Source organism: Equus przewalskii, chromosome 25 (genome assembly GCF_037783145.1).
Source record: "Equus przewalskii isolate Varuska chromosome 25, EquPr2, whole genome shotgun sequence".
In the NCBI taxonomy this organism is placed as follows: Eukaryota; Metazoa; Chordata; class Mammalia; order Perissodactyla; family Equidae; genus Equus; species Equus przewalskii.
In genome coordinates, this window is record NC_091855.1 from 34,874,930 (window position 1) to 34,898,781 (window position 23,852).

Genomic DNA, 23,852 nt, shown 5'->3' on the forward strand with positions numbered 1-23,852 from the left:
TGCAAGGCAAGGAGGGATCTGCCTTCTCTCTGCCTCCACCCCCAACTCTTGTCTGTTCTTTACAGCCTGGCTCAGACTGACCACTGCTAAGAGGAGAGTAAGGTTTAAGAGACCCAGCTCAGTGGGGCCTGTTGCTGGGGTTTGCATCCTGGCTCTTGCTCACACAAGCTGTGTGATTTCAGGCAAGTGACTCAACCTCTCTGAGCCTCCATTTCCCCGTCTGCAGTGTAATGGGTTAATGTGATTAGGATAGCACCTAAGAGAGGAGGCGGTTCTGAGCAATAAAGGAAACAACATGCGAGACTTAGAACCATGCTCGACAAACAGCAGGTCCTTAATAAGTGGGCTGCTGCTGCTTTGCTGGAGTTACTCTATGATTGATCCTGCTGGTTGATCATGCCTCAGCTCTTAGCGTCTCTGCTAAAACCGCAGCGCCTCCCAGCTCCGGTCTGCTGGCTGGTTCCCATCCCAAAGAGGGGAGGCAAGCTCAGCTGAAGGTAACACGGTCAAGGGTCGCACAGCCACAAGCCCCACTTAGATGCACACCCAGGACTTCTGAATAAGGCTCTGCTCCCACGGCTGCTCGGGAACACGGATAGGCCCTTGTCACAGGTTCCAGGGGAGCCGGCACCTGCGTCCTCTGGGTGCAGATCTGTTTCTGGTTAGGCTGAGCTGGGATGGCTTAAGGACAGTGACTGCACATCCTGTGTCCTTTCCTCCCAGCCCGTCATGCTCTTCTTGAACTTGATGGCCCACCTCCTGGATGCGTGGGGGGAGATGAGCAGGCTGGTGTCCGCCTCTGAGAAGGGACAGGAAGGCGAGCCGTTACACAGGAGGAAGGGCTTCCAGATGGCCGGGCTCTGGGCGGTCAGATCCATGTCCCCAGGGGCCTCAAGGCAGCTAGCCGTCTGGAGAGGGTGCTGGGCCTGCTCCCATGTGGGGAGGCGGCATCTGAAAGACCTGTGAGACCCCTCAGCAGGGGAATTTCCAGACTCCAAATCTCCGCTCTGGGGAGCTTAAAAGTAGGTGCTGGGGGCCGGCACCCTGGTCGAGTGGTTAAGTTCATGCGCTCTGCTTCGGCGGCCCAGGGTTTCACTGGTTCAGTTCCTGGGTGCGGACATGGCACCGCTTGTCAAGCCATGCTGAGGTGCCGTCCCACATAGCAGAGCCAGAAGGACCCACAACTAGAATATACAACTAGGTACTGGGGGGCTTTGAGGGGGAGGAGAAAAAAAAGATTGGCAACAGATGTTAGCTCAGGTGCCAATCTTTAGAGAAAAAAAGAGTGGTGATGGTTTCCCGTGATGGTCTCACCTTTCCCTCCAGGAGATGTGTCTAGCTCAGTGGGAGGCGTGATTTGGGAGGCAGGGCGGCCTTCTGGGTGACGTGTGGCATGGAATGTTGTGACAAGCACTGAACGGTGTTGGTAAGAGAGGGCCCTGGCCCCGACTCCTGTGACCTTGGCCACGTCACCTAAACTCTGCCTCAATTTTCTCAGCTGTAAAATTGGATGCCACTTACTTCCCGGGGTCACTGTTCTGATTAACCGAATGCACATAAAGCATTTAACGTTCCTTGTTCCTTTGTCCTACAGTTTCCCTTGAGTGCCTAAAACCAGCAGGGCCCCCTGGCGTCCAGCTGTGAGCAAGACACACCCAGCCCTGTGGAGCCCACTCTCGGGCGGAGGGTGGGGGGGAATGGGGTAGTTTATAGCACAGGGCCTGACACATGATACACTCTCAAATGATACCTGGTACCTGCTGTTAACCGGAATTGGAATTATTTAAAGCCAACTGCGTTCTCCCCTCATCCTCCCCCCACCCCCAAAATCCCGTTAGACCAGCAAAAGTCAGAGGAGAAGGCAGCCCACAGCGTGAGCCCGTCCGCCTCCAGGGGTGGTCTGACGTGTCCGTTAATCCGTGTTTGATGTGTAAGCAGATTATCTGAGCAGAGCGCGGACTTCTGTGCGGGATGACTTGCCTGGGCCACCGGCCTGTGACACTGCCATCAAGGCTCAGTTCTCTCTTTGTGTTGAAATTCCAGCTGGTTCCTGGTGGGAGGCGGGGCGGGGGAGGGAGGGGGGGTCGGTTCTATAGCTGTAAAAACGTGTTCTTGACACCGCCCATGAGCACAAATGCACTTCAGCCTTGGCATTAAGAGGCTCCTGCAGTGAGCCGTCCCTTGCCCCGGGCCCCCCCGTGCAAATCTGCCTCCGTCCTGGAGACCCCCCTCCGCCAGCCTCCCCCCAACCCCGTCCTACAGGGTGTGAGGCAGGAGATGCAGCAGCAGGAGCTGAGGGGTTCCGGGGCGGCGGGCAGGGCGCCGTGGGCGTGGTCGGCCTCTGGAGAGGGCAGTATTCTCATCACTGATGTTTAAAATTGCTGGCCAATGGTGACCAAAAGTAGTCCCACTTTTATAATTTTTTATTGTGGGAAAGAAACATAATTTACCATTTTAAGGGTGTTTGTGTACAGTTCAGCGGCCTTGAGTACATTCAGGCAGTTGTGTGACCATCATCATCACCATTCTCTGGCTCCGGGACGTGTTCATCTTCCCGGACAGACGCTCCCGGCCGCGTGACAGAGTAACTCCTCGTGCCCCGCCCCTTGCTGTCCCTGGCAGCCGCCATTCAACTTTCTGTCTCCGTGAACTTGACAGGTACGTCCTGTAAATGGAATCACACAGTATTTATCTTTTTTTGGCTAGCTTGTTATTTCACTTAGCGTGATGTGTTCGAGGTTGGTCGATGTTGTAGTGTGGGTACCTCGCTCCTTTTTAAGGCTGAGTACTACTCCGTGGCACGTGTATACACCGTCGTGTTTACCTGCTCATCTGTCTCTGGGCCCTCGGGCTGCTTCCCCGTCTTGGCTCTTGTGAATAATGCTTCTGTGCACGTGGGTGTGCAATATCTGTTTGACTCCCTGCTTGCGATTCTTTTGGGTGTGTACCCAGAAGTGGAATTGCTGGGTCCTGTGGTCATTCTCTGTTTAATTTTTTGAGGAAATGCTTTACTATTTTTAAGCTCTTTATACGCAGCCTACCACTTTATTGCCTGCACCTGAGGTCCAAACTCCGAGCCCCCCCATTGGTCTCCCATACTGTACTGTTTTCCTCTGTGGTTGCCTGATAAAATGTTAGGAGAGACTCAAGAGGGACCTGTGGGTGTGGAATTTGGGTCAGGAGTGTAAAGGAGAGGGTGTTGCCGTCGCACGATTTGGCCTTCCCAGGACTCAGGCGTGAGTCTGCGGTTAGCATCCCAGCACATCCTCTGTTCTTCAGAGCGCCTCCTGGCCCACGTGCAGACACCTTTTCGGTTGACGGTGGCCCACAGGCATTGACTGGGGACCCCTGTCCTCAGGGTTGGTCTCTAGTCCATGGCCTGGGTTACCCCTCTGTCTCAGCTCATAAGCCACTTAATGCCTACACTCGCGTACTTATAGGGAGTATGGATGCTGCTGCTCCCAAGACCAAGGAGGAGGAGGAAAGGGGACGTCCCAGGCGTCCTTGTCCATCAGCTCATCTGGGGCAGTCGGTACCAGGTCCAGGTGATGGTTCTGGAACTGGCGTTGTTGACCCTGAGGGATGTCAGAGCTCACGGTGTGCAGGTGTCTGGGGCCAGGGCTTCAGGCCCCAGGGCGGCCCCCAGACCAACACTGGGGCCCAAGAGCCATCCCATGTCTGCCTCGGATCAGCCTGCACGTGGAGCAGAGCGCGCTCTGGGCTCTCCGGGACTCCAGACCTTGTATTGAGTTTGCTTTTAAAAACCAACAATTCCTTTTAGATAGATGCACTGGAACACTTAGAGTAGAAATACTGTGACAACTGGGGTTTTCTTCAAAATCAACTGAGTGGGGAGACAGGGGTGGCCTCAGAGTTGGTGGGGGTGTAAGGTGAAACCAGATCGGTCGGAGCTAATCATTGCTGAAGCTGAGGGATGGGGACGTGGGAGTTCGCTATACTGTTCTCTCTCTTCCTATGTCTGTTTGACATTTTCCATATTAAAAGTTAAGAAACATCCAGCCTTTCTCTCCACTCCCCTCTTGGAAGGAAACTGACCTCTCCCTGCTCTTGTCGTGTTTGGACACCTGCCCTCCGTTCTCTGATTATCACACGTGCAGTGGGTGCTGTCCTATCCGTTTCCCAGGTGAGTAAATGGAGATGCCTTGACATTTCAATGGGTAAGTGGCTTAGCTGGGATCTGAACCAGGCCCAGCTCCCAAACCACTGCTCTGCCCCCTGGATGGAGGGTCTCAGCCCCCCTCGTCAGCTGGGGGTCTGCACAGCCTGGACCAGGGCTCAGCCCCTGGACACCAGTCCCTCTCCCTGTGGCTTTGCCTCCTCCCTCTCCTGTCCCCATAAGGTCCTGCCTGCGATGACCTAGAGATCATTATGCGGAGGGGAGATGGGCTAATGACTTGGCCCAGGTCGCTCAGCTCCTCGGTGGCAAAGCCACTCCCCTGTGCTGGCAGGCGCTTCCGCCCCAGGGGCCGCTCCGTCTCATTAGCAAGCTCTCATTTCCTGCGTCTTCCCTGGGCTCCTGACCTTCGCTGCTGTAGTCTCCCCTCACCCGCAGGCTCCAGAGTCCCCTGCCACTTCGCAGTCCCAGGCATCCTCTTCCTCTTGTTTCCTTCCCAGTCTTGTTTGGTTTCTTAACTCGCCTCGTCTGCCCGGTTGGTCTGATGCCATCTGGTCCCTCTGCAGGAGGTTTTCTCTTCTCCCATTCCCTCTGCAGAATCCTCGCATCGCCTCTCCCTGCCCCTTCTCTCTTCCCTCATCCCACGTTGCCCCTGCCTCCTTTGGGCCTGTGACTCCCCAGGCTGAGGCGTCCCCAGTGTTGTCCCCACCACTGTGCCTGCTGGTCCCACAGCCCCGGTTGACAGTTTCCTCCTCCCTCACGGAGGGAGCTCAGTTCTCTCCTTTCCCGCCAAGGCGCACCCACGCCATCTCCCGTTCCCCTGAGCAGAGAGGGCACAGCCGTGCCAAACAGGACTGAATTCCGGTCTCCTACGCATCTCCTCACCCGTCAGCCTTTCTTACATTCGAGACATTTTTAAACACTCTTGATGCTTTTGCCATAACTTTGACCCCTCCCCTGGTTGAAACGTGGCTCTCCTTCCAGTCAATTTCCCCCTCAGATCTGACCATGTATTTTCTTAAATGTTTTCTGAAACTTTATTCCTTCAGGACCATAAATTTGAAATGAGAACAGTCACAAAAATGATAAAACATCCTCCGTGGCTGTACTCTGTCCCCTGCCCCAGTCTGGGCTGGGGGCTCCTCCGCAGACCCCATAAACCTTCCTGGACCTGTCTGTGGCATTGCACTTATTGTCACCAGACAGGCCCGCAAGCGCCTTTTTACAAAAGTGGCATGGGCACCGGGTCTACCAGGGAAAACCACAGGTCCTGTGTTAGGGGTTTGAGCTGGCTGTGGCCGGGAGGTGGCGTGGTACTGGGTAGGATGCGCTAGCGTAACAGATCCTCTCGTCCAGCACCGGAGCACCATAAGGTTGCTTTGGACTGTGTACCACTCCTGGGTGCATTCCTGGCTGGTGGGACATCCTCCACATGGTCTTTCAGGGACCCAGGCTCCTTCTGTCTGTGGCTCTGCCTCTCGAAGGCTCAGAGTCTTGCACGTTCATCCAGTAGCTGGGGAAAGAAAAGGAGTGGAATAAACACACCTGGTGCTTGACAGCCTTGGTCTAAAAGGGCAGGCATCACTTCCACAGCGAGAGCTGGCTGCACGCCCTACCTAACTGCAGGGGGTCCCAGGAGGTGTCCCTGTCTGCACGGTTGGTTCTCAGCCACTAGTCATTGGAGAACAGCCAGCCGTGTCTGCTGTATGTGGGAATGGAGTGGAGAGAGGTGGGAGTGAAAGGGGCAAGTGCCATTCCAGTCCAGCTCTGAGTTTCACTAAAAAGGCCCCAAGTCTTCCATTGGCTTTGATCTTGTTTTTGTGTGTCCCAGCCCAACCGTTGTGCCCTATGATCAGGAGCTGGGGTCCCGGTTGTGGGTCGTTACCATCTGGAACACTGGTTTCCTCAAAGTCTGTCTTGGGACCCATCACCACATTGCTACTAAGTAAGCTCCATGGAGAGTCTGTCTGATTCACCGCTGTCCACACTTCTTCACCCCAAGTGCCTAGAAAAGGACGTGGTACATGACAGGTGTAGGTGATTGTTGTGGCCATCTTTGGAAAACACACAAGTTCTTCTGCAGTGTGACCTTGCCACTCCTCCATCAAGTCCCTTCTCCTGGAATTTAGGCTGGCCTTAGTGATTTTCTTGACCAGTAGCATGTGGCAGAAGAGACATTCTGGACTTTTGAGAATAGATCATAAGGAGTTTCTTGTGGCTTCTGTCTGCATCCCATGGGACTCTCCCTCTTGGAACCCACCGTCACGTTCTGAGAAGCCCAAGTGACGTTGGAGATGTTCTGGTTGGCAGCCCCAGCTGGGCTTCCAGCTGACTGTCAGCATCAGCTGCCAGCCATGTGAGTGCACCATTGTGGGCGTCCGGCCCGGTGGAGCCTTCAGATGACGTCAACTTCAGCTGACATCTGGCTGCAGCTGCTCGAGAGACCCCGAGTGAGAACAACTCTTCCCAACCCCAGCTGCGAACTCCTCTCCTGCCCTCTCTTCTCATGCGGCCCCAGCCCAGGCTGAACCATCGCCCCCAGCTCTGGCTGCGTCCGGGAAGGCACCTTTCTTGAACAGCTCTTTCCTCCTCCCCAGTGTCCTATCGATTTTATTGACCCTGCTCTTTCAGCATTATCAGAAACTTTGTAGTATAATTTTCTAGAGGTAGGGTGGGATTTCAAGGTTAGTGTGTAGAAAATGAAACTGTCTTGATCTGAAAAATACATTGGGTGATTATCTTCTCATTTGTAATTTTAGGATCGTTGAAAGAAGAGACAATAGCAGAAGATTTTCTTCCTTTTCTCCCAAGTCTCTGGCTTTTGTCAGCCTTGCTTGATTTCATCCTGATGTCCCCTCTGCCTGTCACTTGCCTTCTGAGTGTCTGGGCCCTGATGGCTCTATTTGTATCCATCACAAGCGGTACCTTGATTTCTGTATCAGAGCGACAGCTTCTCCTCTCTGGGTAGTGGCTGGAAGCAGCCTTGTTTCTGATGATTGCTCCAAGAATGGGATATTTGGGGTCTGTTGGTTACTTTGCATGACCTCCTGAATAGTCGGGGTTCAGTTCCAGAACCCCTCACTGCAGGGGGCCTTGGAATGGGAGCTGGGCACCCAGATGCCTCAATGATGGAATTGCGAAGCCCTCGAGGTTGGTGCAGAGCTGTGGCAAAGAGAGAGAGGGAGAAACGATCAGTTATGATTGACTTTCCTTTTCTGTCCTTCAGAGAATCCAGACTCTTGGTGAGCAGCTTCTGAGGACCAGTTGATGCTGGAGGTTCTGGTAGTTTCTAACATTGTCCTTCATGTGACTTCTGAGAACCTCCTGCAGCACTGAGGTACAGGAATGCTCGCCATCTGAAATAGGGGGCTGATCAGGCGCTGAGGAAGTGGTCATGGTTTCTCTCTAGTTCCGTCCAAGACGAGCTCTTAATAGGAACAATACCGTGGTTCCTAATTTTCGCTTGTCTGTAAGTGGTGTTTGTCATTTTCTTTTTCTCTTTCTGAATTAGAATGTACTCTTTGGTTTGGGGAAGTCACATCCGTTTGCATTTTAAAAGTCAGAAGAAATACAGACTTCTGTAAACAGTTAAAAATGGTCGTCCAGGTGGGAAATTACTGCAATCGTAGTATTATACCTGATCCTACATAGAATTGGGTTCGAAACAATCATGAAGGAAACTGGGATCAGGTGATGTTAGTTCAGTAGAAATTTGGATTATTCTCCATACTTTTAACTCCTCTGAACCATAAATAGCTACTTAATACACACATCATGTAGGATATCAGCAATAGCAGCTACACGTTCTCTGTGAGCGTTGTTAGATTTTCAATGATGAGTGGGAAGGAAAGTAAATCATACTCTGTCAGTCCAGGCTCTTCCGCTTTGGGGCAAATTTCCCGGCTCCCTCCACCCAAAGAAAGCAAGGTACCAGTTAAGAGATGCTATGAGATTGAGTTGTAGGGTGACCTCTCTGCTCAAAAGCTGGACAGTGTGAGTGACAAGGGGGCAGGAAAAGCAAAGGGACGCAGGTAGGTGGGGAAGGGTCAGAGTGGCCTCCAGGATGGACAAGGCAGGCCTGCAGTTCTGAACTTGACCCCAGATAGGTCAGGTAAGGATAACTTGTCATCCTGTCCTCTTTAGAAGGGGTGAGAAAACTGGGGCCCACCTTTTTGCCTGACTTTTGCAGCCAGTTGTTTCTGCCTCACTGACGGGTAGGGGGCTTGGGCATCTTGGGTGAAGGGGTAATCTGGGCTATGCCACATTGGCACGTGCGAAAGTCATGATTCCCAGCCCTGCTTTCCAGAACAACGCAGTGATGCGAAAGGTCTCTCAGGCCAGCAACTCTGAGCAGGGCCCTGGCTTAACCCGAAGACTTATTCTGGCAGGCCAGGGCTGATTGAAAACATCCTCTCTGGTTCTTGTGGGCAAATGGCGTACCTACGACTGGCTCCAAAATCTTCATCCGCAGAAATTGCGAAGGGTTACTGTTACCTCAGCTAGCTATTAACGGTTGCTTTGCTAAGACTTTCTATTTGCAAACTAAACCAGTGAGTTTCTAGAGTTTGAGGGCCCTACTTCAGGATTGTGTAAGAAGTCTGGATTCCACTCAACAATTGGCGACACGGCCCGGTTCTGACTGCGCACACGTACGTGTCGAGTGGGATTTCTGTGGCTTGGAGGAACCATGCCTTCGGAGCGTGCCGTCTGTTTGTTGTCTTGAGATGGTCACAGTTTTTAGTTGCTACTATTCTTGCTTTTCATTTATAAACAAGTCATTATTAGTTTGGCTCCGTTGCCAGTTCAGTTTTGCGTGGGTTGTTCGCATCACAGGGAAAGTTTAGCGACACTGGCATATTTGTGCTCATCGTTTGCCAGGAGTTAAGCTGAGACTCTATATTTTCGTTTAAGTCAGTCACCCCCCCACCACTCCCCCCACCTTAGCTGGGGAGTGATACTGTGCGTTCATCATGGAATCCTTTGTCCCCAGGGAGTGGGGACAGATGAGGTTGGGTGAGCCCCAGGTGCCCTTGTTCCTCTTTTGTGGGCTGTGGCGTAAAAAGATAAAAAGCGAAAGGGGTGGGAACGTGTGCCCCTGATCAGAGACAGGGTGCAGGAATTGCACGGAAAGGAACGGGGACCAAGCCTAGAAACGTGACTTCCTGCGTCATCCTACAACTTGATATCGTATTTAGAAATACACCTGCAGCTTCTTTGTCTTAACGGTCAGTTTACTTTTAGGGCATCTGTAGCTCTTGATATGTTTGGGTAGGTTTTATCTGCAGCATGTACAATTCAGTATTCCCCTTTTTTGTGTATCTCCTCTGTTCTTTTCTATGTCTCTCTTTGGGTCAGAATTCTTTGTGTTTGTACAGTAGTCTGTTAAGTTGCGATGTCATATTGACCCATCGAATGGGGGCATTTGGATGGCTTCCTGAATTTCTGTCACCCCCTCTGTTCATGGCACTCCCCGACCTCCCTGCCCGCCCCCACACCCTTTTTTACTGGTGCATAGATGAGAATTGGGGACTTGCTGTAACATAGGGTTGCAGTGTACCGTCTCTGTGCTTAGACACTACGCTGCCTCTGGTTCTCATGTGGACCAGCCTCTGGCTCCTGCCTTGAAGACACTGATAATAGCATTTTCTCTTAGCCTGATAGGAGATTGTAGGTAGAAAGAATACATTTCCTTCTTATTGATCTGAGTTTTCACTGCTCACAAAGTCTTATATAGAGAACCATCATGGGAAAGAGGAAGCGCCCCTCCCTTTTGCTGTGGAAATTCTCACCAGCGGTTCCCAGCTGCTCTGAGGTTAGAGGATGCCGTGAAATGTATCACAGCGGAAAACCTGAAATTTGCATTTGGAATACAGTGGTATCTGTCCTCAGAATCTCACGGGAAGCCAGCCTCCCTCTGTGCCGGGCTCCTCCTGCTCCCGCTTCTCTGGGCTGCACAGCACTGGGAGGGGTCCCTGAGCCACTATGTGGAGCCACCATCTGTGCCTGACGTGCACTTACCGCCTAGAGGTATTTGGGCGTCTGTCTTTGACTTGAAAAGGAGTCTGATGAGCTGAGTGCAGCTTCCTTAACTCTCAGTCCCGTGCTCTGTCCCCTGATCCAGAAGGAGGAAGGAGCCTTTGCACGAGCGTAGTCACCCAGGCCTCCTGGAAGAGGGGGCCTCTGTCTGCTCTCGAGGGGATGTAAATTGTCACAGTGGGAGGAGGGGCGTCTGAGCAAAGGCCCAGGGGTCAGAATGGCCAGAGATCGTGTGCAGGCCAGTGATGAGGCCAGAGTGCAGGGTCCTCGAGAGGACAGTGGCTGGCAGGGTTGGAATGTCCAGGGCCAGGTTTTGGAAGGAATGAAAGGCATTTCTGAAGGTTCTGTTAGTGATTATCTAATGTTGTAAATTGGGATTTAATAAAAGGAAAGTCAGTGCCCGCGTGTGGAGAGGATTTTCCTACCTGTGTTATTTTCTCACTATAAAAATAGAAGCAAATGATGTATTGATACTTAGGATTCATAGAATAAAGGGTTTCAAAGCAGTCCCGAATTGGAAAACTGTATGCGGGTCGGCGGGAGCCCAGCCTGACCCTCCCAGCGTCCTCTTGGAGGACAAGCCATGCCACTGAAACAGGGGCCACGTTCACACCTCCTCTGTCACAGCCCCTCTGCCCTGCCCTGGCTTGGAGCTGGACCATGAGGAGGACAGGCCATTGCTGTCATCCCTTTTAGGTCCATACACCTAATATGGCCTCGTTTTTAAAAACATCCCTGGCGTTTGCATGCTTCAGTCCGTCAGAACGTGCCAGTGGGCCATTGTGGGTGGTAAATGGGTCGACTGAAGCCATTGGACAACAGATGGGCAGTTTACCACCACACTGAGGATGGCCTCATCCCTGGGGCAGTGGAGGCCACCAAGGGCCTCTGAGGAATGGCCTGGCCCAACCACAGTGGGGCCAAGAAGAGGTGAGGGGAGCAGCAGGCACCCACTTGGAGTGCCGGAGAAGTGGGCGTGAGAGAACGGTTTTGGAGGAAGAACCGGTCAGACTGTGGGAGATGCGAAGGAGGGGAGGGAAAGAATACAGAACGGGTCAGCCTCCAAGGCTCTGTTTTGTTGCCATCCCCTCCGCCTCCCTGAAGCTTTGCATGTCCTAAAAAAAAAGAAAACCCTGTTAACCTTAGCCCCTTGCTTCCCAGGAACCCCCACCAGCCCGGGGCGGCTGCCATCACTTCCCTCACAGTCCCGCCTGGTGGGCTGGAACGTGCCCCTTCCAACTGGCCCTGTTGGGAAGGGGGAACTACGACAGTTGTTTGGTGCTCTGTGCCATGCACGGTGCAGAGAATCCCCACCGAGGTGGCCGCACCAGGTGGAATCGCCACATGACGGACGCTTTCTTTCTTGCAGGGTGGCCTTTCCTTGCTCCATCCCGCTTCCTTCCCTGGTGAGATCTCAAGCAAGGACCTTGTGGATTTAAGTCCAATGACACCCTCGGTAACCATAACAGCTCTGAGGATGCTCAAATAGCCTACGTCAGGGGGATTCCAGCAAGATTTAGGATCTTAATAATTAACACTCTGAACAACCTGATGCTGTTCAGCTTGGTTAGATGACATTTAAATGCCAGCACTCTCGTGAAATACCTGGGGAGAGCCTTGCTAATTTATTCAGGCCTCCATTGATCTTAAAATGCATTTGCAGTTGGATACAGTTATGTAGACCCAGGTTCTCAGAAAAAGAACATGTTGTTAATTTCATGCGCAGCGAGTTAAAAATGTCACTCCGTGGGGTCTGAATTGCCATCAACTTGCTTATGCAGCTGAATCTCACCTCGGTTTTGACACCTACTAGCTGGGGAGAAAGATTTTCCATGTGGCGTGATGAATACAAACAGTTCAGATTAGCAGCTCCCGGATCTGATGTTTCTTTTCTCCAAGTAGGGGTAAAGCAAATATAGCGAAAAGAAGTCAGGGAAAGGCAGTTGGCTTTTCACGGAGTTTGGATAGAATATAACTTGATGTTACTGTTACTTTTCATATGCCAGGTGTTACCTAAGGAAGAAATCAATACTGCATGGTGTGGACTTTCAAATTAAATGTTGCCCCATGTTTCAACAGAAAGCCGTTTTATTGCCTTCTGGGAACGGCTGTGAAATCTTTGAAGCATCTTTAGTTACTTCTGTCCTTTACGTTGCTGAGTTAGTGGGCCTGGAACTCAGCTGGCTGCCAGGGGTTTGCAATATGAAGGAGCCTCCAGCACATTCTCCCAGTGAGGGTTTTTATCATGTTGGTTAATTAAGACAATTGCGGTGAAATTGATTCATTGCAAAGGTAGTTAGAGAGTGGAATGTGGCCTAGAGAAAGCTTTTTGCTGAGAAGGAGAACTTGTCTTGTTTGAGCTTTGGAGGGTGGGGTTGGGGGGGAGTGGAGGTGGGTGAGGCACAATTTTAAATAAAGTACCAATATGTTGGCACTGTTGGTGTTCTGTCAATCATCTGTCATTATCGTACCTGGATAAACAGGGAAAAATCAGAAGATGTTGGCTCAGAGTTGGGGGAACCCTTCCCCCATCCTCTCACCCGCCCAGAGAGCAGGTAAATCAGGGCAGAGAAGATTCTGTGGGGCTTGACAGCTGCGTCCTTTTCCCCGTGGCCTTGAACCCCAGTGCATTAGGAGCCCCCCTCCCTCCCTGGGGAAGTATTGAACAGCCCGTAACTAAGCACACGATCCTCTGTCAGGTGAGAGACCACAGCATAACTGGCTGCAATGATACGAAGTTAATTCATTTCCTCTGGACAGGGCTAAAGGCAACCTGAGAACGTGGGTCCCCCGTTCTCTTTGCCTTTTCTCGTTTATATCTGTGGACATCGGTGTTTAGTGGGAGACGTGTACTTTGCGAATGCAAGTTAGGTCTTTTGTCAGTGCTCTTGACGCCTGGTGTGGACAAGTGTGTCTGAAGAGTTATTGGCTAAAGGAAGGAAGCAAATCTCAAACCTCGTTGGTATTTTTGCCATTCCCCGCTTGAGAGGAGCGATTGGGAAATGGGAGTGAAAGCTGAAGTGGAAAGGATCCTTCTGAAAGTACCTCCACTTCACAGAGAGGGGGGAACTCACACACGGCGCCCCGTAACTGGCAGCCCTTGGTTCCCTTGGCAGGGGAGGGGAAACAGTCAAGAGAAAAGACTACAGCCTCATCCCTCAGTCTCATAAGAGTCAGAATCCCCTGCCTCTCATTAGCTAGCAAACTGGCGAATCAAGTCAACAAGAATCTGTTGTACCCTCTTGTGTGCCTGGCACTGTGCTAGGAGCTGGAGGCATCAAATGCAAAAACATAGACTGTCCTCAAAGAATTTGTGCTCAAGGTCTGGTAAGAGATCACTGTATCCAGCCGTGCAGGTTGCGCACTGCACAGTCCTTGAGGGTGCCATTCAAATCATAGACATTGTTGATTTGTCACTTTATTATAACAGTCTTCCAGTAGATGGAAGCAAAATGTCTTGAGGAGGGGGCACCTTTTTCTAATTCTGGGCACCCAGTGGGCTAGTATGGTCTACATGTGGAGAGAGACGGAGAAACAATTGCAGTACAACAAGACAGCGGCCAGAGGGGACATGTGTGCAAAAGACAGAAGGGCTTGGTGGAAGGAGCCCTACATGTGCCCGAGAGAGTCATGGAAGGCTTTGCACAGGGCCGTCCTCTGGAAGACCAGCCCCTTGAGCAGAGAGGCAGTGTTGTATAGCAGCAAAGAGATTGTGTTCAATGCCCAGACTGCCTGGATTCAAATCCCAAATGTGCCCCTTATTGTGTGACCTTGGGCAAGTTACCTCCCCTCTCTGTGCGCTACCTGAGTTGCTGCTAATTCTGCAATACATCAGATTTGTGTCTGGCTGGTGGTTCATCAGGAACGAAGCATGGGGGCAGGAGGCGTCTCAGGCCTGCCCGTGTGGGCTGATACGCCTACACCCCCTCCAGAATGCTCCAGCCTCTTCCTGGGGTGCAGACCAGACAAAGGCCACATAGACCTGCAAATAACAAAACTCACTCTGTTTTCCTCTAAATCTCAATGCCCGTAAAAGAGAAATATGGGACAAATAGATTCGGATTCATCTAGGCCCATTGCCTGGTGTCTGGATGATGGGCCAGTAAAAGCGATGAGATATAGGGGTTCTCTGACTTTGAAGCTCTTTCTGGTTTGCCGATCGTGGCCCCCAGATGACGTTTATCCACTTACACTCTTGTTTCAAGGTACAAGGGCAGAGCTGAGCACAATTGATGTTCTCGGGAGTAAGTGACCCGTATGTCCAGAACCAGACATAAAATTGGGTACCCTGGCTTCTACAAGTACCTCTGTGGGCAGACAGGATTGTTGAGCGCCAAAGGGGATCACAGCTTAATTTAGCACAGCCACCCACTTCCTAATTGTGGCGGTCCTGAAATATATGGGGTTCTGTACTGATAGTCTAAGCTTTTCCCTTTCCTGGGCACACATCCTTGGGGACGGCCGTGAAGAGCATCCCAGATCCTTCACACCCCCTGGCGTGGTCCACACCCTGAGACCAGAACCCCAACCAGGGAGTACAGGCAGAAGCTTCAAGACCGTTTGAGAGCTCCTGCTCGAAGACTCAGAAGATGCCGTACCTTGGGAGGGTGGGTAGTATAACAACCACAACAGTGGCTGAGAAACCCGCAAATCTCAGCGCTTCCCCCGGTGAAGTTTGGTTTTCACTCCCACGACTTCCAGCGTGACTGTTCAGCAAGGAGCCTTCCAGGCGGTGAGGCTGGGTCCCAGGCTCCTTCCACCTCCGCTCTGCCATCTGGGCCGGGCGGCCTCCAGGGCGCCCGGGGAAGGTGAGAGAGGGTGAGATGCGTCTGCTTCTGAAGCCCTTTGGACAGAAGTGACACACGGCACTTGTGGTCTGGCTGATGAAGCCCTCTGGGTGGCCAGCTGTTTCTCTACACCAGCAGTAGCTCTGTGCTGTGGAAGGGGGGCAGGAATCTCTGGCAGGCCCCCCCCATCTCTGCCACCATCGGTCATGAGCACTTAGCCCCCCCCCACCCCCCACAATTAGTTCTGAACAGCTGGTGGTCTAAGGCTCACAGCACTGGCTGGAGTTTGGGGTTCTGGAAACAGGACCTCATAAGTCAGGGAGAATTGCCCCCAACTCTTCTGGGTACAGTAGGGCCAGCCTTCAGCAAGCCCTTAAAATTTTGAAGTAGGCGTCTTCTCTCCTCGATTTCTTCCTCCTTCAACATCTTTCTCACGCTCCTCTCTGCAGATTCTGCTAAAAACCTCCATTTGGGCTCTACACCCGCACCCCCTCCACATATGCTCTGCTCCTACATTACGTACCTTCCTTATCTTCAGCCAAACCTCTCGTCCTTTCAATGCTGCTGATGCCCAGCATTAAGAGGTAGAGCTGATGGGGCTAATTTATACTAATATGTGACTGACTGACAGCTCTCTTTCTCTGGGAAATAACTGCATTTTTAAAGGAAGCTGTTTGAATAAGCTTTGCTCTGGGCTTGCCAGAGCCTCAGTCCAGTGACTGTGTTAGAAAAGGGTGAGTTGTGTGAATTTAAACATTAATAAAAAAGAAGTGGAAAAAACCCAGTACTGTCCATGGTGCTGTGGCTCCTGGCGCGTCCACCTCCCTGAGCATAGAGGAATACAGTGTAGTAATGAGGTGCTGACTGCCAGGGTACAAAACCCCTCCTTTGCTTTTTGCTGTGGGGAAGTTACCTAACCTCTCTGTGCCCTAAACTCAGCTGTTGCAGAAATTTCTGCAATACCCCAGGAGTGGTGTGTGCCTGGCCAAGCAGACCAAGGAGGTCAGTAAGCCCTTCAGCTGGGCATTGTATCCCCTTCAGAGAAATGATGCGATTTAAGAAGAGGGCTGTTTGGGAGCTGTTTGTGTTTGTAATGAAGAGCTAGGTGTGAACATTCACATGGCAGCTTCTCCACTGGCCCTGAGTGGTCACGATGGCGAGACGGGGGTGGTTTAGCACAGGCCTCAATCCAGTGGCATCTGGCATTAAGGATGGATTACAGCATGAGAAGCAGTCTGCAGGGTGGTCGGAGGTGGCAACGGCAGCAGGATGTCTAGATGTGTGTGTATGTGTGTGTGTGTGTGTACGTATACGTGTATATGTATATATATTGGGGGTTGGGGGGCAGGCTTGTTCCTAGCGTGGATTCGGACAGAAATGATGTCCGGTGAACTGAAGTGTTGAACTCTCATAGGATGCTCACACGGCGTATGTGTACGTGTTGCTGCAGGAGAGTGTGTGTGCGTGTGCACGTGTGTGTGTGTGTGCATGCGTGCGTGGTTGTGTGTGTTTGGTTTCACATCCCCAAGAGGGATGAGTCAGGGTGGAAGGAAAGAGGGGGTGACTGAGTTGGCCTGGGGTTAGTCTGCTGCTGTCTTTGTGATGGTTAATGTCGTCTTCTGGGTTGCGTTGTTGGAGGAAGTGGCTGACTTCATTCACCTGATTACCCCAGGGTAGCAGGCGGTGAGCGCCTGTGTGTGGAAACTGCGGCAGAAGCGCTCGACCTCTGCGAGTACGTGAGTTTGTGTTGCCTTGGAAGCCTTCGAGGTGGGCTGGTGGTTTTGAGACGGTGGCTGTGGTTGAGCCAAGGTGGGCAAGCCCCAGGTGTCCGAGCCCAGGCCCGTCTGGCTCGGGATGAGTTCTGGCTCTCCTGCTTTCAGGCTGTGTGGCCCCAGGCAAGTCCCTCAGCCTTTCTGAGCCTCAGTATGCTCATTGACCAAATGGGGTAATGAGACCTACCCTTCAGGTGGTAATTAGGATTAAGGGAGATGATGACCTCCACATGGTGGTTCCTTGATTTCTCTACGGGAGTGGGCTGCTGTTTGTTTTACTCCTTCCCTTGTGGAAATTTAGTTAGGGCAGCTGTATTTCTGCGTGCCTTTTCCTCAGTGTGAGAACGTAGGGGACTCTGATTCCACTGCCGTGTGTGAGCTACAAGTCATTACTGTCGGGACTAAACAGAACATCCTAGAGGCTGCAGTTTTCTGAGAGAGAAGCTGCTGGAAGGAAGTCTGGCTGAGTCGTGGGGTAAAAGGGGTGAGCGGCATGTGGGTGGGACTGGGGTTTCTGCACACAGAGGTGGGGCTGGATCAGGACGGCTTGTGGAAGACAGCTCCGTGGCCAGCGCTGAGCATGGTCCGTCTCCGCAGCCTTTCCCATCTCAGTCCTTCGAGCTGCTCTGGGTCACCAAGACACCAAGCGGTCCAGGAGCTGATGTCAGCAACTCCAGGGCATGAGAGGAGGGGATATTGAGCAACTGATGGAGGAATGGACCTGGGGGTGGGGTGGGGGGGTTGCTGGTGCCCTCGTCCAGCAAGCTTGGGTTCTGCAGAGGCGAACAAAGCTGGAAGCCGTTTGGAGTTCTAAAGCACAAAGTGAGGATGCTCAGGAGCAGGGGTTGGAAAACGCACGTACGTTAAATGTCATCATTATTATTGGGAGTCATGCACCTGCCGCTGACGTTCTCTCTTTTTTGCTTAAGATTACCTCGGTTTTTAGAACTTTTCTTGAAGGACAGTGTCCAGGAAAGTGCACTTAATACATTTTCACAAACTGAACATACCTGTGTTACCAGCACCCAGATCAAGAAACAAAACGTTACCAGCCCCAGAAGGTCCCCCGTGTCCTCCTCCTGGTCATCCCTCCCTCCCGACCACCCTCCCCCAGGGCAGGGGACCACTCTCCTCACCTGTAACAGCAGGAATTAGTTTTCTAAGGGCGGCTTTATAAGGTAGAATTCTGCAGGTGCCCATGGGAGAGCATCGTAGTTTTGGCATCATTGGTCGAGTGGAACAGCAGCTGTGTCCTGAGCCCTTGCCGAATGCCGAGTCCTCCTCCACCTCTTTGCATAGACCGTCTTGCTCCATTCTCTGAACGAGTCCAGGAGGTAGGGACTATAGTCTCCCTGTTTTACAAATAGGAAACCAAGACATAGCAGGTTGAGAGCCTTGCCCAGGGCCGTGCCACCCGTGAGTGGTGGAGCAAGAATTCGAAGGCAGCAGAAGATCCATTTGTCCATGTGGTTGCTGGGTGGGGGCGGAGGGCTCTGGTCATCTGGACGTGGTGTATTGTATCCTGAGAAAGCAACATGACCAAAAGTGATTGTGAATTTACTAATTTGACTGATAAAATATAAATGCGTCCAAAAACAAGTGTCTACACGCTCCTGATGCTTGCACACATGGGAGGTGCGTTCGTTCCAGGGGTGCTCAATGCTCGTGGGTTTGAGCACCTCTGAGACAAACTCCGAGGTCACCCCTTGATCAGAAGCACTTCTCTGGTCCAGCCCTCTCATTTACCAATGAGGACGTCAGTCCCCCGCCACGAAAGTGGCTCCCCGAAGGGCACGCATTCATTGAGGATCAGGACTGGGGCTCCGACCCCAGTGTGTGGACTCCCTGTGCGGTGCTCTTTCCACTCTGCCATGTAATCCCACGGTAATCAGCTGCTCTGTGCAAACAGTTCATGGAAACTTACAGGTGAGTTGAATATTCCGGAGCCTCTGCTGGGTCACAGGCCCAGGATCCCAGGCCGCCCACCACCTCCCACCTCCAGCCTTGGATTCGGGGTTGAGACGCTGAGCAGGGCTCCGTTGCCCTGGGAACTGCTGCTAATTGCCAGTGTTTTCTATGCCCACCCTGAGGACCGCCCCTTTCCTAGCCGGCTCTGAGACCAGGTGATCCCCTTCTTTCCTTCAGGCGCTCACACAACACGCGTTTGGAGCTGGCGCCCCGTGAGCCCGCCCTCTCCCAGCAGAGCCTGTCTCGGTCGCTTGTTTCTATGAGTCAAAACCGGGTCCCTGAAGCTTGTGGGTTCTCTGAACGCTCAGTCGGTGAAGGAGGAAAAGAAATCCATTCTGCCAGCTGACCTTTCTTTTCAGAGTTCCCTGTAGCTCAGCATTCTTGGTGCCTTGGAGATAGATGCCTTCATTCTTTCACTAGCAATTATTGAGCACCTACTGTGTATAAGGGGCACTGTCTAGAGATGAATAAGGCAGATGGAGATGCTTTGGACAAGACTGTCAAATAATTTTCTAAGACAGGCACTTTGTCACACATGATTCTAAGATCAAGGCCTCTGCCCTCTGGAGCTTCGTTCTAACTCCAGCTGGATGTGTTAGGACTTTGGTTGCAAGGGACAAAAACCCAGCCTGGACTGGCATGAGCAAGCCATGAGAAATGATCTGCTCCTGAACTCAGAGGTCCAGGGTAAGCTTTAGGTATGGCTGGATCCAGGAGTCAGTGGCAACAGGATTGGCTCAGCTCTCTTCCATGCTGGCTTCCTTCCCAGCCAGTCTCCCTCTCCAGAGGGGCCCTAGAAGGTCATGCCCTGCATTTTACCACTTCCAGATTTAACAGAAAAAACCCTTCTCCTTCCTGCAGATTCCTGAGATTGACTCTCATTGGACCACTCACCTATCTCTAAACCAATCCTGTGGCCCTGGGGAGGGACCAGGCCCGCCCACATCATATGGGCCAGAACAGGAGAAAGGTGTCCTCCCAAGGAGAACCAGGGTCATAGGATGCTGGGCAGGCAAAAACAACAGATGTCAATTCTGTTGACTCCACCAGCTCTCTGAGCAGCCAACTCTGGTATAATGTGGCTCTCTCTCAGATGGGCTGGTCTGCGTTCGGGCCAGGCACTTCTTTCCTCTTGGGCACAGGGTGTGTGGCCACAGCCCACAAGTCTTCCTGACCTGTGCCACCTCCACGTCTGTGTTCGTGGCATCATAGTGCCCTCTGGTCATCCTAGCCAGAGACCACAGGCACGTCCCTGCCCCTCGCTCAGTCCATTCTGTGGCTCAGGGGTCCACAGCACTTGGGCTTCTGTCCCTTCCTCACCATCCCCAAGTTACTCCAGCAGCTCGTGCCTGTGGTCCCTGCGCCCCCATCACCACCACCCTGAATGCCGTTTCTGAAACAGGCGTCAGCCAACTACGGCCCGCGGGCCACATCCAGCCTGCCGCCTGTGTGTAGACGGCCCACGAGCTGAAAACGGTTTCTGCATTTGTAAGTGGTTGGAAAAAATTTAGAACGAATAATGGTTGGTGACACATGAAAGTTATGTGAAATTCAGATTGCAGGGAACATAAATAAAGTTTCATTGGGACACAGCCGTGCCCCTTTGTTTATGTGTTCTGTGTGGCTGCCTCCACGCTCCGACGGCAGTTGGGTCGTTGCGACAGAGACCATATGGCCTGTAGAGCCTAAAATACTTACTATGTGGCCCTTTACATAAACGAGTTTGCCAATTGTTGGTTTAAAATGCTCTAATCCTGTCATTCCTGTCCTCAGAAATCTTCTAGTGCTTCCCGGTGTCGTCGGGATGTAGCTGGCGTCCTCGTCCTGGCGCACGGGTCCTTCTCTCCTCCCTGTCTCTCTCCCCACTGTCGCCTCCCCCACCTCCCAGAGTGCCCCAGGTCCTGGCTGCACAGAATCCTCAGTCTCCTGGGCTCCCGCCCACCTTCCTGCCTCAGCATCCAGGTCGTTCCTCTGCCTAGAAGGCCTCTCTCCTTCCTCGGAGAATCCAGGAAATGCTCAGAGCCCGGCGCTCCTGTCTCTGAGTCATCTTTCCTGAGTTAGAGCTGATCGTCCCCTCGTTTCTGCTCCACTGAAGCCCCTCCTGTGACATTGTCTCCTCACGGTCACCATCAGCTACACATGTGTCCCCCCCCCCCGCCCCCATAGGTTGCAAACATTGCTGGATTGATCCTTTTTCCGCTGCAGCCCCGAGCACAGATCCTCCTGGTAGATTGTTCACACTGGGCGCTTGTTGGAAGGAATGACAGTGGAAATCTGGTCTTGGAGCAGCTTCCACTCCAGGGGCAGACCTGTTAGTTGTCTGGGAACCCCCACGTGGACCTGCAGCTGGCACAATAAGAACGTTAAACCGTGGCAGAACGAACAGGGAGGTGTTACCATCCTGCACCATTCGTGGGGAGAGAGAGGCGAGCCATGTGCCGTTTTTGAAAGATGCGGATTTGAGTCGACTTGATGAGACTTTAAAGGGCGGGGGGCCGAGAATCAGAGAATTTTCTAGCATATTCCTAGCCACCCAGTTGGGGTACATAGAGTTCTGTGAGCGAGGACTTCCTGTGCTTCAACAGCACGTGGACCGGTTGCTACACCGTGTGAGCGGCAGAGGGTGGGCAGGACACAGAGCGAGGCAGGCGGCAGTGTTCAGTGGACAGAGACAGCAGCCACCAGCTGAATGGCTTTGATTCCCTAGACCAGCGTTTCTCCACCTGGACATGGTTGGCATTTGGGGCTGTGTGCTTCTGTTATGGGGGCTGGCCTGTGCTTTGTAGGATGTTTAGCAGCATCCCTGGCCTCAGCCTGCTAGATGCTGGTGGCACCCTGCCCTCAGTTGTGACAACCAAAAATGTCACCTGGGCGGGGGGGGACACAGTCCCCAGATGACTGCTTCTCGTACTTTCAGTGGTGAAAGGCCTGTTCCTTCACCCGACCGATAGTCTTGTAAAATACTAGAACATGAATCACTAGACAAATGGTCAGGTACTGGTGGTCGCAGTGTCAGATTGTGTAAAAGGTGCTTGTGCTCACTCTGTTCTTCTCCTGTCGCCGACGGGTAACAGAGTCCCCAGACTGTGTGTTAGTGCAGCTCTGCCCCCGGAGAAACGTTCGAGGATGCTCCCCGAGGAGGCTGGAGCCCACCTTCCCACTGTTCTTCGTAGGAGTGGTCTCCTGGCCCCGTCGTTCCCCAGCGCCCAGGCAGTGGAGCTGCCTGGCACTGACACCTTCCTCTGCCACGCCCTCCCTGGAAACAGGCCAGCCATGCTCCGAGTTCTGGCCCCGAGTCCAGGACGACGTCTTTGCATGTTGGGTGGTCAGCTCTGGAAGTTTGAGGCCCTTATCTTTCGTCCAGTGGCCCAGAATAGGCTCGTGAAGGGTGGGAGATGCAGTTGAAGGATGCGTGGAATTTAAATTCTAAGCCTTGAACTCTGTGGAGAAATCCCCACTGTCCTTTCTGGGAAACGACGTATGTTTGTGACTGTGCGTGTGTGTGAGTGTAAGTGAGTGTGTACGTGTGAGTGTGCACACGCGTCTGTGTGTGAGTGTGGCGGGTCATGGTGTGTTGAGAAGTGAAGAAGGTCCATGACCTGTAGTGTCACTATTTCTGACTTTTCAAACTGAGTACAAGCTGCAGTGTCCATGGGGGAGAGTTGGCCGGACTGCGCGGGTAAGTAGAGGAAGAGAGGGGCTGGCGGGAGAGTGGAGAACTCTTCCTGGTCTCCGTGACGAACTTCATTCCTACCACACACTTGGTGCCCTCCGAGAGGGGACTCAGCGTGAGTGAAACGGAGCTGAGAAGCTACTGTGGTCAGGCGTCTCATTGATGACCTCATGCTCTCCTCTTCCTGAGGGGGAAACTGAGGCCGCTCTGTCAAAATGACAGGTGGTGGCAGGACTGAGGCCGGAACTGAACCTTCTGGACTCCCAGTCCAGTGCATGTGGTCCGATTCTTTACTGCCTCGTAAATCTTTATCTCGTTGATATTTGTGAAGGAGGATGGGCCTGAGGAGACGTCTAAGGGGAGAAGGTTTAGTGAGCTCAGGTCATTCGTCTTATAGTTTATCCTATGATTCTATGAATCTCATGTTTATAACAAGCTAAGAACTTCCTCAAACCTCGCAGTGCTTTGTGGAAACTTAGGAGCTCAGTAATTTTCCGCAAGCTCACAGAGGACAGCCAAGAATAAGATTCAGCCCCTAGTGGCTCTTCATGATGGAAACCGAGGATGACGCTCAGCATGGAACTTAGGTAGAAGGAGGCAGACGCTTCTGTTCTTCTGAGATCTTGGAAGAGAGGGAATGTACTACAGCTGTCAGTCATCCGACGACTCTTTAACTGAGCATCTACTATGTGAGATGCAGCTGGAAATACGTCAAGCCTGCCAGTTTCTTCCTTTCTGCCTATAATCTTAGTTCATCCTGTTAGTTGAACTATGGTGGCTGGATAGTCTCGTTCGAATTGTAAATGTTTGCAAGGACCACGCATTTACTCATCGAGGGACTGTCTGTGATGTGCGAGCAGCTTTATGAAAGGAGAAGCTGTTCTGTCCTTTCCAGAAAGATCTCAGTGGCCCTCCCAAATATGACTGATGGGTTCAGCCCCTGTTTGTGCTAAGTCCTGGCCTGAGCTTTCTTGCCTTGAGGCTCCTCAGGGGACCAGCGGGAATTGGGTCTGGGGAGAGAGGCAGGATTGTGCCAAGGAGAAAGACGGCCAAACAAATAGGGTTCGCCAGGGGGTGCGGGTGGGGAGACAGGGTGGGACCTCAGAGTGCTGAGGGGGTGACCCTCACCCACAGCTGTGCGTTATCAAGCGGTGCTAGCAGCCTGTCGGGTCCCTCCACAAGCTTCTATGTGCTTGTCCCTCCGTCGACCCGGCTTCCTGGTTCTGCCTCCTCCGGGGGCCGGAGAGGCTCCTCCTTCTTCACATCCCAAGCCCAATTTGCCGAGGTCCAGTGGATCAGTCAGGGTTCTCTAGAGAAACAGAACCAGTAGGAGGTGCGTGCCTGTGTGCACATATACGCACACACCCTATATATGTGAGTATATATATCCATAAAGAGATTTATTTCAAGGAGTTAGTTCGTGATTATGGGGGCTGGAAAGTCTGAAATCTGTAGGGCAGGCTGGAAACTCTGGGGCAGGA

The 23,852-nt window shown here is 52.4% G+C and overlaps 1 protein-coding gene across 3 annotated transcripts in view; it reads left to right on the top strand.

Annotated features, from left to right (window-relative positions):
* SLC24A4 (solute carrier family 24 member 4) overlaps positions 1-23,852 on the top strand; it is a 157,372-nt gene that overhangs the window by 56,129 nt on the left and 77,391 nt on the right. Inside the window, exon 1 of one of the 3 annotated variants that reach the window (XM_070594484.1) lies at positions 16,457-16,690. The exons of the other annotated variants lie outside the window; for them this stretch is intronic. The gene's annotated coding sequence lies outside the window, so the exon portion shown is untranslated. Of the gene's footprint in view, positions 1-16,456; positions 16,691-23,852 lie in introns of those variants that run through there. 3 annotated transcript variants of the gene reach the window in all.